Genomic DNA, 18894 nt, shown 5'->3' with positions numbered 1-18894 from the left:
TTGGAGGTCCAACAGCTGGATGAGACCAAGGATCCTTGGATACTACACACTGATGGATCCTCAAATGTCAAGGGCACAGGGCTCGGGATACTACTAAAATCGCCACAGGGGGACATAATACCCCACTCCATAGCCTGTGAGTTCCAAGCAACTAACAATGAGGCTGAATATGAAGCCTTAATTGCTGGCTTGCAAATTGCTAAGGATATGGGGGTGAAATATCTTAAAGTATATGTAGACTCATTATTGATCACCAATTACTTTAACGGATCCTATGCTGTTAAAGGAGAAAAACTAACCAAATATTTAGAGATAGTCAAAGAATTGGCACTCTCTTTTGTCTCTTTCAGCTTAACACAGGTACCAAGGGAGGATAACACGGAAGCTGATGCATTGGCCAACCTAGGATCATCCTTAAAGATTCCAGAAGATATAAGTATCCCTATCATCCATATCCTGGCTCCTGCTATTGAAAATCAGGTGGCCATGGAAATAGAAGAGGATACTGCAGTAATCCCTAGTGAAGAAGCTCAATCTTATGCAGGATCATGGATCTCACCAATCATGAGATACTTGCAATACGGGGAGATTCCGATGGGAGAAAATCCTAGAGCTTTCAGGATTAAGGTATCTCAATTCACAATCTTAAATAATGTGCTATATAAACGGTCTCTTGCAGGACCATATTTAAGATGTATCGAGGATCCTGAAATTGAAGAAGTGTTGAGAGACTTCCATGAAGGAGATTGTGGAAACCACACTGGGGGCAGGGCATTGTTCTCAAGGATCCTTAGAACAGGATACTACTGGCCAACCATGAAAAGGGATGCTGTAGAATATGCTAGGAAATGTGATCCTTGTCAAAGACACAACAATATCCTTCATCAACCAGCTGAACTGCTACACCCTATACCATCCTCTTGGTCATTCATGAGATGGGGGATGGATATAGTTGGCAAGCTCCCTAAAGCACCTGGTGGAAAAGTATTTATGCTTGCCATGACTGACTACTTCTCTAAGTGGATAGAAGCTGAAGCCTTTGCTCAAGTCAGAGAAAAAGAAGTTATATCCTTTATCAAAAGAAACATTATAACTAGATTTGGCATTCCCTCTGAAATTGTATGTGATAATGGTTCCCAATTCATTGGAAGCAGAACCACTAACTTTTGTGACAGTTGGGGAATTAAGATGATAACATCAACACCAGTTCATCCACAAGCCAATGGCCAAGCAGAATCATCCAACAAGATCATCATCAACAATCTGAAGAAGAAGCTAGGATCCAAGAAGGGAAAATGAGCAGAGGAGTTACCTTATGTGCTATGGGCTGATAGGACAACTCCCAAGAATGCCACTGGTCAAACACCTTTCTCTTTAGTATTTGGGGCAGAAGCAGTGATCCCAACAGAGATGGTGATCCCAACTGCTAGAACAAGTGCTCGTGATCCTGAAGAGAATGCTACAATCCTGGCTCAGGATTTGGATACTATTGAGGAAATCAAGGATCTGGCTAGGATAAGAATGGCAAGCTACCAACAAAGAATGGCTGGTGCTTACAACAAAAATGTTAGGATAAGGAAGTTCCAAGTCGGAGATATGGTGTTGAGAAAAGCATTCCAAAACACTATCAATCCTGCTGATGGGAAGTTAGCACCAAAATGGGAAGGCCCTTACTTGATTGAAGCTGAAGCAGGAAAGGGGGCATACAGATTGCTAACTATGGAAGGAAACCTGTTACCACGAGCCTGGAATGCTGTTCACTTAAAGAGATACTTTATGTGAACATGATCCTTCAAGCATGTGATCCTTACACTGAAGTATCCTCGAAGGATCCCGGTGATGTCAGTGATCCTTACTCTGGTAATGTCCTTATCTTAAAACTATTACATTTCCTTACTTTTTACCTACGGATAAGGATCATGTATCCTTCATCCTCTTCTCACGAACCATTTGAGTTATGATAGTCCAGGTATCTTCAGCATATCGTTAAAGATCTTCAAAAGCACCACAGATCCTTGGGTTCAACCCCAGTTATCCTTGGGATTATCCCCAGTTTCCGCCAGCAGCGCACGATGATCCTGATATAGTTCACGTCTTTGGGACCAGTACCCTTTTCCGGGGCTGACAACCTCATCGTACTGGCTATACCTAGGATCCTACGTATAATGGTAGACGTACCATACATCCGTTCATAAGGTTTCTAACGTTTTCACGTTAGCTAAGGTTTTGACATTTTCATGTCACTAAGTTTGGATAGTCGCCAGTAAGGGCCATACTCCAGTTTACATACGATCCTTTGGGCTTGTCCCCAGTTATCCTTTGGGCTTGTCCCCAGTTATCCTTTGGGCTTGTCCCCAGTGATCCTTTGGGATCATCCCCAGTTATCCTTTGGGCATGTCCCCAGCTACTAATTTATCTTTTACATTGGCTTAGTCCCAAGTTATGTTCCATTTTTCAGATTCTCGAAGTTAAACAAATAAGGATCCTTAATCCTTATTATCCGTTAAAATTTCACTTATGGTTATCTTGATTAAAGGTTAGGATCCTAACTTGGATCCTCAGGTATGATCCTTGACTATTTTGATTATACTAAACAACCCTTACACTTTGACAACTAAACCTATGATCCTTGAAATTGATTGCTTCAAAAATTTTCAGTGTCAGGATATCTGATCTAGGATCATATCCTAAATTTATTAAACATGGTTTGCTCAACTCTTGTTACTCTAACAAATATGTTTCTAAAACAAACTGGAAAACAAGAAGATAAATAAAGGATAACAACAAGAGATAAGCCAGAAAGATTAAAGTTATATTATTAACAAAAGGATCTTAAACCCTTTCAAAAAGTTGTCAAAATTGCCAACCCACATTTCTACCAGCAAAACGTGGCCCATCCACATGGGTTGGCAAAGGGTGTCCATTGTCTATGCGGTCTTAGCAGGTGCAGGAAATTAAAGGCGGCAGGATCACAAAGGCTTCATCCCCCAAACAGAGGATCCCTCCACCATGTGCGATCCTACCTATTGTTCAAAGGATCCAGGATCCTTAACCCTAAAAACTATTGTTCAAGTTACAGACCATAAATTGTTTCAAACATCAAAACCACTACCAAACTTAAAAAATTGGGCTCCGGCCTAGTCTCGAAATATCCATCATCGCCCAATCCAGCAGCTCACACCTTTGCTGCTCCATCACCACCAGCTTCTCCACCCTGATCCTTGTCAGCATCACCGCCCTCCAGCATAGGGATATCCTCAGCTTCATCATCGTCCTCCAATTCCGCCAGCCTTGCCTTCCAGCCTTCCACATCCCACGTGCCTTTGTCAAAGGAAGGATCCTGAGCCTCCGCAGCCATCTGCAGCTGGATCTTGTACATGGTTATCGCAGCAGAGACTTTAGCATCCTGGGTGATGTCACGCTTCTCGTAGTCAAAGCTGATCAGTGCCTTGACAGCTTTATCCTTGGTAGCCCGGAGCTCCTTCTCAAGATCAGCTATCTTGAGATCCTTCAGCACACCCATCTGTTGAAGGTCGGCAATTTGGCGATCTTGATCTTCAACGTGGTTAACATAAGTCTCTATTTCGGTAAATTTCTGCAAGCAAAACAGGATATGACGTCAGACACAGGTGATCCTCAAAAAACCATCAGGATAACCAACAGGGGCAGTGATCCTAACCTCGTTGACAGAATCAAGAAACTGCTGGCGGATCAGGGGAAATCCTTGAAGATCCTCAGAAGCCTTTCTCTTCTTTCCCTTACCCCTAATAGGAGCTTTAGGGGCAGAAGCAGAGGGACTAGCAGCAGGGGTCTTCTTCCTTGAAGACTTGACATTGGTAAGTTCATCAATCCCGAACTTGGAGGCAGACTTAGCAGACTTAGCAGGTTTCCCAGCGCCTACACAATCAAAACAAGATAAGTTCCCTTACTAACTAAACAGTCTTACATATAACTTACTTTTTAATAAGGATACTTACTTGACATAGTGGCAGATGCGGAGGATACTTCTTGTGAATCTTGGACGGTGACTTGAAAACTTCTGGTCTCAGGATCAAGCTTTTTGAAAGCTAAAACTCTCTCTCTTGCAGCAGGAGTTAACTTGAGATGAGCAACGGATATGGCTGCACAAAAGACAGAGAAAACATTAGTGATCCTCATCATGAGAGACAAGTCTGATAGTGATCCTTCCAGGATCCTCTATCCTACCGTGAGTAGCCCACACCTTGGGCAGATCCTCCCCGTTAGGGATGGTATCTCTCCTAACAAAGAAGAATCGTCGCTTCCAGTTGGTATCATTTTTTGTGACCTTAAAAACAGGGTGATCCTCTCCAGCTTTCCGTTTCAACAAGTACCGACAAGAACCAAACGTGGTAAGATCATATAGCTCGGCCAGCTCCGACATCCCTAAGTCAATCCCCTCCTGCTCAATGATCCTCTCAAGGGTACACAGAACCCTCCAGATCATCGGCATGGCTTGGATATAGGACATGCCGGTCAGAGAAAAGAAGGATTGGGTGAAGGCTGGAAAAGGATATGAATATCCTATGGTAAACGGAGTTGCAGGAAAGGCCACCCAGGCGTCGGAAACGAAATCACTCAGAGCGGTGGGAGTAAAAGACTTGAAGACGGTATCCGCCGGAAAACAGTGACGGATCCTATCAACATGAGCATCAGTGAAGCAGCACCTCTCCGTAGGAGAGTCTTTGACGATCCCTTGGCTTTTCAGGGGACTGCTCTTCTTGTGATCCTTGTGAGGGGAATTTCGGAGCAACATACTCGTGGCAGGACAAAAACAGAGCAAGAGCAGAAAAAACAGAGCAGGAAAAGGAAGAAGGAAAGGAAGAGAATACCTGATCAATCCTCGGTGGAGATTATAAAGGGAGTATATCCTGAATTTAAATACAAATCGATCCTTACCCTATCTCCTATTTATAATCATGATTTGCAGGGATGTCACTTCAGTGACGTAATGATCGCAATGGCTAGTCCGGTTATAACGGCTAGTTATCCGAGTTGTCCGTTGAAGATAAGATCAGAACAAAATATAACTCATTAATTTACAATAAACTCCTTATATTTTGGGGGCAATTGTTAAGGCTGGATTTTTACAATACATGATCCTCACGTGTGATCCTAACCAGTGATCCTTGTTTCTTTGGCAGATAGTGATCCTCAGCAGAGTTCCAGGATCAGGATCACGGACCATCATAGGATCCTCATGCTAACAGTTGCTTTCGTTGAATTTAATGTTGTTTTGCAGGACATCTAGCAGGATCCGCTCTTAAGCATCACAATCAAAGGACGCGTCTTTACAACTATAGCATGTGCTTAATCGGAGATGGACGTTGTGAAGGATATGGAAACTTGGCATGATTTAAGGGCGATAATTTAGGCTAGATTTACTTTTGTTTCTAAAGGGGTAATGAGCTGATTATTAGTCTTTTTACCTAAAATAGGTCACCTACACTTGTATATATAACACTCTTCCCCATTCGGAAGAACACACAACACAATTCTCACACGCTTAGACACTCGAAACTATAGTGATCCTTGTACTCAGCTCATTATCATCCGAAGTTGTAACTATTTTTCTTATATTGAAGTTTGGTGATCGGTAGTTGCCATCACCCGAGGTTTTTTATGCCGGAGATCATACATTGATCAAGGGCTTTTTCCTCGTATAAATCATTGTGTCTTTGCATATTTCACACTGAAGTGATCCTTTACTTTTTCTATAAACCAAGCATCATACCCCATTTACATAAAGTTTGGTTGCATTATCCTTGTGTGATTTTTGACCAAAACATTGTTTATAAATAAATCTTTTATTTACATTGCAATGTATTTCTGTGGTTGCATGTATAAACGATATATCCCTTACAATACCGACAATCAAGGAACCGTATTCCTTGAAGACCAAACTACCCCCAAAATTCTCCCATTCTATGATCTCTTGCGTCTTCCACGAAATTCCAAAGTACCCGTTTCTTCTAAGAAAAATGAAGTACAAGGCGCAAGTTACAACACATGACGAATACCCAAAGTACCACTATAAATCCTTAATAGGGTACCTAAGGATTTCCCGTAAGTCCTTAATTGTTGTATACCTTAATTCGAATGTGGTAATTCCTTGTAATCAAAAATCGAATTTTGGGAGATCTTCCTATCTTCTCAGATAGATCCCAGTGGACGTGAAGCCCGTCGACTGGTTTCCATATCCGTATTCAATCAATAACAAGTTAATAACAAATTATAATCAAGTTAAACAATTATGTGACTTTGTGCTTATGTGTTCCCTTATGTGTGGTTGCGTGATCCATATTATGTTATCCAAATCCTTGTAGAATCTTCCATATCATTCGTATAAAGGATTCATAGTAGGATACCCAAAGGTACTACGTAAAAATCCTTAATGGACTTCTACATTATAGTTAAGTCCCTTGGATTATAAAGTACTACTTCATAATTAGACCCCTTGAGTGGTCTAGTTAAACAGATTGATCTAAAAATCTGGTTAGGGATATCATGTGATGGTATAGCTGAAAGGACTCCTTGGTGGCCTAACTAAGAAGATCCCCTATCGATCTAATTAAAAGGACCTGATGGAAGTCTAGTCACCCTAATCACAAGTTAGATATCCTTCCCCAAAACATTACAAAACAAATTGTGCGGACTGTGCAAGGGATTACGTAATTATGGATGCATACATAATTATGGAATTTAGTGCACAGAAATCACAGCAAGTTCTGTCATGTGTCTAGAGTTAACCCTATTCATTTCCAACTCTGATGAAGCAACCGTTGAAAATGACTCCGTTAGTTCATTTTTGTTTCTGAAGACTTACCCGTTGAGGAAATGAATATCCGTTGTGTAATCCTTCATTTCTAACTCTGAGGAAGCAACCGTTGAAAATGACTCCGTTAGTTCATTTTCGTTTCTGAAGATTTACCCGTTGAGGAAATGAATATCCGTTGTGTAATCATTCATTTCCAACTCTGATGAAGCAACCGTTGAAAATGACTCCGTTAGTTCATTTTCATTTCTAAAGATTTGTCCGTGGAGGAAATGAACATTCGTTTGCTTATTCCGTCATTCCTATTTCTGAAGAATACTCGTTGAGGAAAATGACTCCGTCTGTTCATTTTTGTTTCTGAAGAATGACCGTTAAGGAAATGACAAGATATTGCCTTGCATATCGCTGATGGTTATTTGGCAGAGTCACAAATAGACTAGTACGAATAAATTTCGGGACGAAATTTCCTAAAGTAGGGGAGACTGTGACACCTGTGTCACCGCGACCATCAAACAAATACCAAGCCGATGAAATATTGTATTTCATACTTGGGATCTTGTATAAATATGTGTATCTGTTGCACATATCAATTCTTGTTCAATTTCAAACTTTATATCGCTTTCTGGATAATTATACGCAAACTGGTGCGTAAACATACTCAGTTTAAATGCGACAAATAATCCGGAACATCGACATATACTTAACATACCTTAAATAACCTTTACATAACTTAGAAATAAGTTTTGGAGGCTTCGGTATGGCAAAAACAAGTTAATTCGCTTACAGGGACTAAACTTGACAAACTGCGAAAGTATGCCAATTTGAACTGTAACAAACATTCCGGAATATGACCATAAGTTAAACACACCTTAAATATCCTTTACAAAGCTTAGAAATAGGCTTTGTGGTGTTCGGTGTGCTAAAATAAACTTTTGGATCATTCAGGGACTAAAAGTGTCAAAAAGTGCATAAGTTTGCACTTTCGCGCATAACTTACGTTCTGAATACATCCGGACATCCAAAAATTTATGTAAGCATCCTAATATTATGCCTTAGTGTTTGGCATGAGAAAAATCCATTCGTCGCGCAATTTGGATCGTTTTTCGCACTTATGCGCATTCAGTCGTAATTAACCGAACATCGCGATCGTACGGCCAAACGAACCAACATCCAGAATATTTTTGAGCATGTTTCATGTGCACGATGTTTAGGCATCATTTTAGGGCCTTAAAGTTGGCTTTACGGGCCTTAGAAATGTTGGAAATGGCTTAAATATGCAACAGGGACTAAAACTGTCATTTCTGAAAGTTTGTACTGATCAGACAAGGCCAGGCGGCCCGCCTGAGTTTTGTGTGTATCCTAACGCGGACCGCGTCAGACATACAGACCAGGTTCAATGTTTTGATCCACTTGCAATGGCCTTTCGATCACCCAAAGGGCAACGCCACGTGTCAAATCCCTATGGTGGGGGCAAAATAAGCCACCACAACTTTGCGACAAGTGTACGGATTGGATCGTGGCACGATATTCAAGAAACGATCCTAATGGTCTTGCTTTTCCTATAAATACCCCCCCCCTTTTGGTTAAAAACCCACAAAATCTGATCTAAAGCTCTAAGTTGAGGCCTTTGCTTCATACCTGAGCTCCTGGATCGAGATTAGCTTTCGGGGACCCTTCGTAAGTGTTCTTTCGTTCTTTTATTCGCTTTTCAAGTCCGAAAGTCAAAGTTTTCTTTTACTTTCTGTGTTGACCAGCCTATGGTCAACACGAAGTTCGTTGGAACTTCATAAACGTGAGCGTGATCACGATGGTTATAGTCCGTAGTGACTATACCTACTGATTACCACGTTATTTAGGCTCAGTGACGAGTCGTAGTTTCGGCCAAAATGCGCATTCTTGCGTATTTTGTAACCAAACTACTCGTGGGTATCAAAACCGTTTGTTTTGATACCAAACCTGTTTTTCTAAACTTAGTTAAGCATGTTTTAACATGCTTAGCTCGTCACTTTTAGTATAGTGCTTATATAGGGTCGTAAGGTAAGCAACAGTTGTATGAAGCAAACCATTAATACTGTCATTAACTTCGATAACCACCCACCACTGTCGACGAAAACGCCACTGTATCTCGACCACCTTCTAGAATGTATAAAAGATTAAAAGGAGTTATAGGTGTAAAGTGGAAAGCAAATATTTGTTTTTAAGAAGATATAAATAGAGGAAGGGTATATGACAGTTACCTGCAACAAACCTGCAACGTGGGGAGGAAAAAAAAGGAGACATGGAGGTTTACTGGCAACGTGGGCAGAAAAAAGTGAGCTGCTGAAAACCGAAATGAACCGCTCTAAACTGCTACAATAGCAGCTATTTTTGTGAGTTTAAGTGGCTGAGATTTAATCTCAGCCAAATCTAATGGTGGGGGGTTGATTTGAGAGTTGGTTAGACTTAATGGAAACAATATATATATATATATATATATATATATATATATATATAGGCTAGGAGTTGGCCAGAAAGTCCAAATTTCCTAAAAAGTGTAAAAAGTCATAAAACACCGTAATGTCAACCATAAAACACACCAAAAACCCACAAATAATATGATGAAGATTACTAAAACATCATGTATGTGGGTTTTGTGTTGTGTTTTAGATGTTAAGGCTCTGATTATGTAATGACAAATATTATTGTGTTTTATGTTGTTTAGCATTGTGTGTTTTACATTCATAGTTATACGATGGTGCGTTTGAAGTTTTTATGGATTATTAGAGTTTGAATATGGTGTTTTAGTAATATTCATTCTATTATTTGTGAGTTTTAGGTGTGTTTTATGCCTGAAATTATTGTGTTTTACGACTTTTTACACTTTTTAGGAAACTTGGACTTTCTAGCCGAACCTCACCCTATATATATATGTATGTATATATATATATATATATATATATATATATATATATATATATATATATAATGACGTAGCTTCTTTTCTTAATCTCGGTTTTCGAGTATGACTAAGATGCTTGAGATAGTGACTTAGACCACCCGTAGTGGTTAAGAAAAATAATGCCCCCACCATGGGGCATTATCTGACACGTGTCATCCCAGTCAGCATGGGGCGTTATTTCAAAAGTAGCGTAGTGGGAATAATGCCTAATAATGCCCATTCCAATCATTGAAAAAAAAAAAAAGAAAGAAAAAGCAAAGAGTTGGTGATTGGATAGTCAAACCTTGGACACATGCAAAAGAAAAAGCAAACACTCCCATTGGCCACTTGCTTTGCATATTAGCGTTATTATTAAAACGCCAAAGTTCAATTTTTGATTTTTTTTAAATAACGCCTACCGTAATGGGGGTGGGGGGCGTTTCCGGGCGTTTTTTTTTTCAATTTTTTTTTTAAAAAAAAACGCCCCACTACGGATGGTCTTATGACCGGTAGTTACTCACTACTAAGCGTCTCCTGAACCCTATGACAACTTTTAACCTAAATCACGTCATCAATATAGATTTCAAGCTCACATTTATTTGTAAATGTTTATGATTTTGTTCTTGGAGCTCTTCATATACATAATTTATGATGACGCCCATAGATGGCATGGAGGTGACTCAAAATAAGTGTATTTAAAAGTTTAAAAACTATCATGCATGGTCTCATATTTTCTAGTGAAGTATGCGTTATTTAACAAACAAAGAGAACGAATTCAAATGACGAAAAAACAACAAAAAAATTTGTCAGAAGTGGGATTTGAACCCACGACCTCTCTCGAAGACGAGAACTTGAGTCTGGCGCCTTAGACCACTCGGCCATCCTGACAGTTTGGTTGAATGTGATTAATAACGTTTATGATTATATATTCTGCTGTATTGTTGAATGTGATTAATAATGTTTATTGTTGTAATATATTCTGTTCTATTTTCTTAGATTTTGTTTATGTTTATCTATTTTTAATTACGTGAATCATAATCTATTTTTGAAAGGACTTAAATCATAAGTTATAATATATTCTATTCTATTCTCTTAGATTTTGTTTCTATTTATCTATTTTTAGTTACTTGAATCATAATCTATTTTTGAAAGGACTTAAATCATAATCAAAACATTTTTTTTTTTGTTAAAACGAACTCATGCTATGTGAAATTATCTATCGATTTTGTTAGGCTATAAGGTGTGGTCATGACTCTCATGACCACCATGACCCTTCACATTAGTGCCATGTAATCCATCTCTAATCCACCATCCAAAACCACTACCCTAAGGGTGTGATCATGATCCAAACCACTAGCCCCTTATTTATTTTAATTTATCTTTGTCTAAAGAAAAAGAAAATAATTTGTTGAAAAATGGAAAGGAGGGTCATGGTTCTCATGGTTTAATCCATGCAAACCATGGTGGATTAATCAAGGGGGTGGTGTAGCTTTCCATTAATGTTCCTAGGTGGCTAATCATGTCCCAACCATGACCCTCACACCCTATAGCCTTATAAGATATATCTTATTTAAGAATTAAGTAATTACAACAACAAGAATTCAAACGAGCGATGTTTTACTTAAGTAAATTCAAGTATATTTCTACTACGCTTCAACTATATGACTATAAATTATAGTTATATAGTTGAAGCGTAGTAGAAATATGGTATTGTGTGGTCGAATTTGTGGTCTCAACTAGCGTTGTTCACGAGCCAAATCGAACCGATCTGACATTTGCTTGTACTCGGTCCGTTTACAAACCGAACCGAGCGTTTGTTCAACCGAGCCAAAGTCGAATGAACGTCTTTTGATACTTTCATTTTTCGATCGAGCGTCGAGCTAGAACCGAGTGTCGTAGAACAAAAAAAAGAAAGTGACAATGGGGCTATTAGTTTTCAAAGTAAAGTGCAGTTTTCATCCCTGAGGTTTCATCCAATTAGAAGACAAGTATAAATTTGATAAATAACAAGTATAAATTTAAAATATAACAAAGAATTAAAAAACACTAAACTGATTCTGTCGAGAGATTAACTGAGTAGGAAGATGAATCGTTAATCGATGGAAGCAGACTGTCACACCCCCAAAATACCACATGCGGAAACACCGCGGGACGTGTGACGTACCAGGATCCAAGCCACCAATCACATTGAACTATAAATAATATTTAAGCAAAACAATCCATTCATTTCATAATATAATTCCAAGTCATAAGTTAAAACCAAAGTAAACGTTCAGCGGAAGCATAACGTAAATCGTTAATCATCTGTTTCAAAACAAGTGTTCATAACCAATAAAACATGTATCCAAGAGTCTCGTCCCATGACCACTCCAGCACTCCCAGATAGCAAATTCCAACTATGAATCTAACGACCTGCAAGTATGCAGACAAGTATGTCTGACGACGCTGGTGAGTTCAAAGTTTGTTAACCCATTTTAGTTACCAGATATAAGTATAAAACATTTCAATGATTTGATGTCGTTAATAACTCGATTACCGTCGATGGCTCCAGATTATTTGCCCTATCCCCAATGCCTCTATCAAAGCAATGGTCAAGACTGGGGTCATTAGTTCACTCTCGACCTCCCCGGTGCGGTGTGAGGTTGCCAAACCTAAATAGCGCTATTAACTAATACTCCGTTGCCTCCCTGGAAACAAATCGATAGAAGGGACTTGATTGATAGATATGAGTGTATTAACCAACATCCCAAGTTTAACATTCCAGTCAAACCCAACAACCCGACATTCCTCCTCGGAGCATTTACCAGATGTCCCTCCCCGGGACGCATGTTGGAAAAAGAGCAGTGAATTCACCTTGGTTTGCTCGGTATTTATCAAATTACCCGTTCCAATTAATCAACCAACCCTACCGTGGTTAACAATATTATCAGTTTCACAATTAAACAAGTCATTGCTTTCACACAGTTTATATCTCTCACAAGATCACAGTATATCAGTTAGCAATTACACCTTTCTAACATAAGTTCACATGTGAGTAACACATAACATAACAGGTGAGTTTGTTATACCAATACTAATCGAACCAAGTTTCTTATTTTCGTTGACATGTAACATTGATCGTGTACACACACAAGCATCTATCATCATTAACATCACAGGCACCTACTGTTCAATTCATTGACTTACACGACGAAATATCCTTTGTGACGAAGGATCATCCTTCGTCAGGGTGAGGCACTGCGAATAACCCATGTTTCGTCGATATGAGGTGTGACAAAAAACCATATGTTTCGTCGAGCAAAACTGTTACAGATCCAATCGGTTACAATTCTACATGTTCTAGTACCCTAACCATCATCAACAGTTACATCATGATCATCGATCAATCATCCAGTTCCCAATTATCTTTAACATGCAACAAGGGCCTTAACAATTCGCATACTCATATAATCATTATTATCATAACAGTCATTCGATTAATACCTGCTTATCATTCTAATAAACAGGAATCATGAGGACATATGAGAACCTTCAAGACCCCATCAAACTATCCTAACTACGTAATACGGTTAATGAACGATGAACATTACGCACACAAGATCCAACGTATTCATACAAAATCATTACAATACAAATCCACGTATCGGATATAAATCTAATAAATAAGAACAAGCTACTAACCAAGGTTCTGGATTGGTTAGATTGTTTGAATAAGAAAAGCTCCGAGTTTCACCGTTGCTGTCACACTAGAGGGAGAGAAAGAAAGGTCTAGGGTTTGCAACTAATCAGTTATGTGATAAGATGAAACACCCTACGTGTGTTTACGTTCATATAATAGATTCGGGCCCTACTTGGGCTTCCGAAGGTATTTGGGGCAGCCTTCAGCCACGAAGCTCATTTTTCGTCGGGTAGGAGATGACGAAACTCCTTCTTCGTCGAGTATTCTTCGTCGGGCATGTAGATGACGAAATTCATTCTTCGTCGAGCCCATAAGCCCTACATGTGTTTCCATCGTAACCAGCCCACTCACGAGATCCCTAACCAGTAGCTTTCTATAAAAAAATGGTCCAAACCAAGTTACATGTGTTTATTCATTCCATTTTTATAACAACCCTAACTAGCAAATATCATCGGCCCCAAACGCAACTTGTTCAAATAAAGCAACAGTCCTATTAATATGTGATGACCCAACCAAGATGTTTACAATTTAGCATTGTATTCGGTCCAAACTAGTGTGTGAAGCCCCAAATAAATCTTTTGTTATTTATTACATTTGATTCCCTATATCACTATGTCCTGATAATGAAATTTATACAAAAATCAAAAGAATATATTTCATCGATGTTAATTGGGTACATACACTTTAAACTTCGGCCCACATGAGTTTACCAAACCGATTTATGAAAACTTTTAGCTGACCACATCCCATCAAATCCCACATTCAAAACACTACACTGCACATAATAAATAATCATATAATCCTTGACAATCTCACATGCAAATTAAAGACATAGTGGCCAACAATTCACACATAGCTAGCAATTATATTTACCAATTTCTCCTATTGGACCGATTGGGTTTGGTGGACCGACAAGTATATTGGGCCACTAACCTATAGATTGACTAATAGATTCAACTAAATCACATGGTCCACTCAACTCATAGCCTACCTGATTGGACCGAAAGTTAATATATAATATCTAACCTATAGACACCTAATCAAACACTTGTTTATTTGACAATCACATGCATATAAGAATACAGTGGCCGACAATCCAAAAGGTGATTCTTATCCTCTAAGCATCCCACATGCAAACATATATTTATATCACACTACCATCCCTAGTCTACGGTTTTCAAGAATATACACATGAAACAATTTTATTCGACCACATACTTTACCTATTTCCACAAAACAATATTCAACCAAGTCTAATTTGTATGCACACAATAAATCAAGAGCTCAGTAAACATATTTACACTACCCAGAATATTGATATACACGGGACAAGGAGGATGATTCTTGGAGGAGTAGACTCTCGAGGTCTGCCTTTGCGAGCCACAGGGAAACAAAAGGGAAGTAGGGTTTGGTGTATATTATTATTGTGAGGGATATAATAATATTAGTGAGAGATATGTGGAAATTTACATAACCTCCAAGTAAAATAAACATAAGTGGGCGGTTATTATGTTACAAAAGTTGGGCTGTGATTACCTAAGTTGGGCTAAGATCAATTATGTAAGAAAAGGATAACCTACAAGTCCTACAAGTGTGTAATTGGGTTCAAATTGTGAGGATGCGGCCCAAACGGTGTACGACCCAAAGCGCCAAATTATTAACTACCAAATTATTGTAAAAATAAATTTAACGGAGTTATACGAACAGTACGTTTAATCACAAAGAAGGGAGGATAACAAGGAGTTAAGATCACAAGTCAAAACATCACTAACCTTGGAAGTTCGAGTTGTCACATCATCCCCAACTTGAAAGAAATTTCATCCCGAAATTTAGCACGTGGTTGCTGAGGAAGCTAGTTATGTTGCGTGGTTTCCTGGTTTTCTTGGGGTGTCACATCATCCCCCCGTTGGTTTGGAATTTCGTCCCGAAATTCCGTAGTAGCTTCAGCCTCAGCAGTGGTCGCACTTTTCCCGAACAACTGGGGATACTTGTGTTTCATTTGGTCTCCTCGTTCCCAGGTGAACTCTGGGCCACGACGGGAGTCCCAACGAACTCGAACATGGGGTATTCTGGTACGCTTGAGAATTTTAACATCTCGGTCAGTAATCTCTACAGGTTCCTCGACGAATCGCAGCTGATCGTCGATAGTGAGCTCCTTGAGAGGAACTATGGGGGTCTCATCTGACAGACACTTCTTCAAATTCGACACATGGAATACGTTGTGAACTCCGCTGAGTTCTTCAGGTAGATTCAGCTTGTAGGCCACCTTGCCAATTTTCTCAATAATTTCGAAAGGCCTGATATATCGCGGGTTGAGTTTGCCTCGTTTACCAAAACGGACTACACCCTTCCAAGGTGAGACTTTAAGTAGCACTCGATCCCCAACCTGAAACTCGAGCGGTTTTCTGCGCTTATTAGCATAGCTTTTCTGACAGTCACGAGCTGCCGCCATTCGTTGTCGTGTCTGAGCAATCTTCTCTGTTGTATCTACTACAAGTTCTGGGCCAGTGATTTGACTGTCGCCAACCTCTGCCCAACAAAGAGGTGATCGGCATTTACGCCCGGATAATGCCTCAAACGGAGCGGCCTGGACACTGGTGTGGTAGCTGTTATTATATGAAAATTCCACTAAAGGAAGGTGATTTTCCCAACCATTGCCAAAATCGATTACACATGCTCTAAGCATGTCTTCAAGGGTTTGGATGGTGCGTTTAGTCTGCCCATCCGTCTGTGAGTGATATACTGTGCTCATGTCTAAACGCGAGCGAAAGGATTTGTACATCGCTTGCCACAAATCAGATGCAAATCGTGGGTTGCGATTAGAGGTAATGAAGGTTGGCACCCCGTGCCTAGCAACCGCTTCCTTTAGACAAATGACTGCAAGTGTAGAAACTTATCCGTTTCTTTGATAGTATGCCGGTTGCGCAAGACAATCAATGAGTATCCAGGTGATGTCGTTTCCGTTTCGAGTTGTAAGTAGACTATCGACCAAATCCATGGTAGTCTGTTTTTATTTCCATGTGAGTGTTGCTGGTTGCTGACGCTACACCTTGATTTTCCACAAGTCGATCCATCATTCTCATACTTAACTAGATGAGACTTCATGTCCGATTACCAGTACAAGGTTTATAAATCCTAACGCATTCCATTAAAAGCCCAGTTAAACAGAGGTTCCTACTCCATGCCCCACATGGGTTCAACTTGAAAATTCCTCTTCCTTTAGTTCTCCAGTTTGAACAGAGCGAGTCCGAATTCGGTAAGTTAGAGTCGATAGCGAGCGGTAGAGCCCGTGCACGTTCAGGTTTCGCAGTCGTATTCATCCAGAAGTTCCATCCAGTGATGTCATTGTATGCTTTAGTTCTTTCGAACATCAGTACTTGGGAGGCCCTTGCGATCGGTCTAAATAACGTATCGGGTACCGTCCAAGTGATGCCTCCGTCCAAAATCCCAAAGCCACGGTCTTCACCACCAGTCGTGTGCATCGCGCAGTTCCTCTTGTAACTCCATCACGTAAGTCATCACTCTTTCGCGTTGCGTCAATGTGCAGATGGGACGCTGATTCGGACCATAAGAATATACCACTGAATCACCCGTATCCTCGGGTAAAACGATGCTCAAAGCATTGCAGAGTCGGGATTCGAAAGCTGAAATGACATTAACCGCTGTGCCACTCTTGCGCGTTAGAACAGATAACCATCCTCCACGAAAGAGAGGGATACGCAGAATCGTCTCCTCACAGGGTACATCTATCAAGATTAACAGAAGAAAGGTCGATGTCGAACACTTATCCCACCAGGTTGTGATTGCATCCCAATGATCATATGAGGTTTCCATTATCTTGCCATCAGCCTATTCCACAACAGGTTCAAATTTTTAGGAGTATCTGGGTCAAACGGAATGGAGACGAAACAGATTGCTGCTCATACTAGCTACCATGTCGTTAAAATCCTGACGTCGCCCATGCCAATTCTAAGTGCCCCTTCCAAGAGCATCATTTTTGGTGTTGCTGATTTCATTACTAGGATTCCAAGTACTGTCGTTGTTCCCTTGATCGTTGTCCTCTTGACTTAACCACAACCAATCCATGTTGTAGGCACCTTTATATCCTTACTGTAGGCTAGGGTTGCGAGCACCTTGTTGTCGTTGTGACTGCTGTCCCCAATGTCATTGCTCGAAACAAAGCCCTACGATTCTTCACCATCATAGTCCATCTTTTCACATCCTGAGCCACGTCCTAAAGCGCTACTCACTGAGCTGGCAGTTACGCGTACCACTCTAAGGTCAATTATCATCACTTATGCCTCGATTGATTCGTAAGTGTTGACTCCCGTGGGTCGCTAACAATGGTTAAGGATTCGATTGAAGCTAATTCACTGGTGCTCATTGCCGGTAATCAGGGTCGTCAAAGTACCGAGGTCGGTAAAGTGCTACGCTCATCCTCCTGTCCATCGATGTTGCAAGTGGTTCAAGTATTACACAGTATGTTGCGGGAGTGTTGCAGAAGTGATCGCTCTTCAGAATCTGAGGCGTCAATACGTTAAGTTCCAGCAAGCGAAGAAATGTGAGAAAGATATCGATCAATCATTCGACGCTGCGACGTCCAGCACATGAACGTTCGTATAAGCACCTAACATTCTACACGGTTCGCTGAGCTTAGAGCGGTGTTCAGGTAACACTCGATAGCATCGAGTTTCGAAGGGATCCAAAGATAAATGAAAAGTTCACGTTTGAGTTTGAGTAGGGGACAATTACTGTTATGACCCCTATAGGTTTGTTATGTTTAACATCGATCAAATAACGGCACTGAACCCCTTTTTCACTTGTTAAGCCTCACTGGGACTTGCATGCACCCCACATTATTATGTGTGCACCCATAATAATATTGTGATTTGCATGCCCATCTCAGCTCCTCTTAACTCATGTCAAATGGTTCCTCTAACTCGAGTAGCAAACAAAGAGTATCACGTAGCGTAAGTCATGAAGGTTTAGGGAAATACCACCCTATCAGTCACATAACACATGCAAATATACGCGAGTTCATATTGCCGTGCTATACGTGCAATCACATGTAATATCATATGTAGGTGTTCACTAGTTATACAGTACAGTGAGCATACGAGTGGCTAACCTTGCAATCTGGAGCTGAGTGTCATGGTCGTATTCACGTCTTCAAAACTGTTCGGTTATAGTCTGGTTTTACAAAAACGTTTTCCCCTTTTTAAATAAAACCAAGTTCACTATAACCAATGGCTCTGATACCAATCTGTCACACCCCCAAAATACCACATGCGGAAACCCCCGCGGAGCATTGACGTACCAGGATCTAGCCACCAATCATATTGAACTCATAGGTATTTTTGAATAAAACTTTCGTTTATTAGTAATTAAGTGTTACAACATTACAAATAAGTTATAGTGAACAGCGGAAGCAAAGATTTGTTTTGTATGCCACTTGTAAAAGCCATTTGTCTTGTGTTGTGTTTCTATGTATCTCGACCCATGACC

At 40.1% G+C, this 18894-nt stretch overlaps 1 non-coding gene across 1 annotated transcript; it reads right to left on the bottom strand.

The window, feature by feature from the left end:
* Positions 1-10514: 10514 nt before the first annotated feature.
* Positions 10515-10598, bottom strand: TRNAL-CAA. Its single transcript has one exon. It is a non-coding gene; the product is annotated as a tRNA-Leu (tRNA).
* Between the last annotated feature and the right edge of the window lie 8296 nt (positions 10599-18894).

This window comes from Helianthus annuus, chromosome 9 (genome assembly GCF_002127325.2).
Source record: "Helianthus annuus cultivar XRQ/B chromosome 9, HanXRQr2.0-SUNRISE, whole genome shotgun sequence".
NCBI lineage: Eukaryota > Viridiplantae > Streptophyta > Magnoliopsida > Asterales > Asteraceae > Helianthus > Helianthus annuus.
The sequence above is the reverse complement of the archived record's forward strand: the minus strand, read 5'-3'. Positions and strand labels throughout refer to the sequence as shown.